A 2,500-nucleotide genomic window follows, 5' to 3' on the forward strand; every position below is an offset into this window, starting at 1 on the left:
ACAAAATATTAGGATAATAATGATAATTAATGAAGATTAACTGAATGTTATATTGGAAGTGGTTTATAGACTGTTTTAAGATTATGAATAGTTATATAAGAACATAATGCAATAGAGCTTGTTAAACAGAGAAAAATTTGCAGAGAGGAAAAGCACGAAAACTAATTTTGCAATAAGCTTAGGGTCAAAGGCCAAAACACCTTTTAGATGCAATATGAAGTAAATGAAAGGAAAAAAAGAAAGTATAAAATTTAATAAATCTATTTTGACGAGATACTACCACTTTTCAGATTAGTTCTTAGTAAGACAGTTTGGAGACCAAGGCCTACATAGCTCAGGACTATGAAGCGTGAAATAGGAGATGATGAATTAAGAAGTATTTATTTAAAAGCTTAAGATACAGACGACGTCCGAAAACTAACCGAGGCTCTTTTCGTCAGTAGTGGTAGGAGAATATGATGATGATGATGATGATGATGATGATGATGAGGGAATTAAAGATTGTGATAATAAAACAATTTTATATAGAAATTAGGTTTTCTAGTTGGTTTCTGACTGACAAATTTTATAATCATTCATTTAAGGAGATAATTGATTTACTAAAAGCTGTACTATGCACTTATTTGGATAACCTAATAACAGCAATCTTTTAATTTCATTTTCAACGTCGCTAAATGTTATTCAGATTTTTATCATTAAATGCGTCAAATGAAAATGAATTAGCTTGATATTCCAAAGTTTCGTGTCAATTAGTATAATGAATTATACGAATCAAATCACGTGCCGTATAATTAACATATCATTAATGAATATAACTTATTTATTTTATTCTGTAAGGGAGACTCTCAAATATATATACTGAAATTTGAATTTATATTCAAAGTAATAAAAGTTAGAAAAACAGATCGATATTGTTAAATTTGTAACTTTTGCTAATTAACAGATATAATTACATACTTAACTTCTATTTTCCAGTAAAAAATTATAGTATTAAATGTATTAAATATATAACAAAAAGTATTTACAGAAATTTAATAGAAAGAAACATTATTTTAAGTCAACGTTCTGAAAATATCCTCTGCATATTATCATGTCTGTGTTTGCTTCCATAAAAGAAATGAGGTTTGGAAGAAGAGTTAAAAATACCTAATTGAATATTAAACGGGTTTGATAAACAAGATATATACATGATTAATCCAGTTGTCAATGTGTTAGGGTGCGAGTAATCTAATCAATTAGAATAAAAATAATATTTATGTATCTTTTTCCCGTAACAACATCTAAATGATAAAGGTGGTAAGAGATTTTGAAAAAAAAAAATTAAATATATATATATATATATATATATATATATATATATATATATATATATATATATATATATATATATATATATACAACTAAATGAATAAAAAAAATTATATTAGAACATAAATTGGATGGGGATTGTCTCTATGTAGTTGTTATGTACTAATATCTCAATTTATACCGAAAATTTTCTTAGTTCGTTAATTCATGGTCTTCCATTCCATCCCCAGCTTCTTTTACGATCTGTAGAGCCCCATTCTGATAATAATAATAATAATAATAATAATAATAATAATAATAATAATAATAAAGATAATAATAAAGATAATAATAATAATAATAATGATAATGATAATGATAATGATAATAAAAATAATAATAATAATAATAATAATAATAATAATAATAATACGCGAGGCGAATGTATGTGACTTTACTCATATGATAACAGGTTTACATACAAACAATTAAGGGTAACAATGGCACAACAAATCCAACAATGTGAAACATGCAATGGCAAGCATATGCAGGTTTTTCTATTGGCAGTGCGGGTAAGAGCAAGAGATGAAAAATACAATAGCTTTAAAGCGTACGAGCGTGTATGAAACGCGTGCGGTACAGAATCCAACTGCATTAAAGAGAAGACCTTAAAGGTTTGAAAGTGCAAGTAAACAAGTGTTAATGTTAAGAGTATTTGGACAGTCAATATTGCAATGGAAAAAGATTACCTGTAGGATTTAGAAAGTCTTTACAAGGAAACCAGCATTTGGTCACTAATAGAATTCTGCCTCTAATTTAGTTGACATTCAAATAGGCATAATTATATTGATTCTGTTTCTATTCGGGCACAAGATTGAGTTACGGGAACATATTACATGAGCGTATTCATATGTTTTTTATTTTTCGGAATACTTCGATAGAAATTCTATTTTCCTTTACTAAATATTCGGTGTTACAAAAAATTCGATGGATATTTTCGATGTGAATTTTTAACTTCAAAGGGAACTTGTTCTCTTTTAGCTTTCATATACACACCCTCCAACCCAACTCTCTCTCTCTCTCTCTCTCTCTCTCTCTCTCTCTCTCTCTCTCTCTCTCTCTCTCTCTCTCTCTCTCCAAGGATAATTATCTCTCTGCCTTTGGAAAGCTCTCTGCCTTTGATAAATTTTCCTTTCATCTCTCTCTCTCTCTC

This window comes from Palaemon carinicauda, chromosome 32 (genome assembly GCF_036898095.1).
Source record: "Palaemon carinicauda isolate YSFRI2023 chromosome 32, ASM3689809v2, whole genome shotgun sequence".
Classification (NCBI taxonomy): Eukaryota; Metazoa; Arthropoda; class Malacostraca; order Decapoda; family Palaemonidae; genus Palaemon; species Palaemon carinicauda.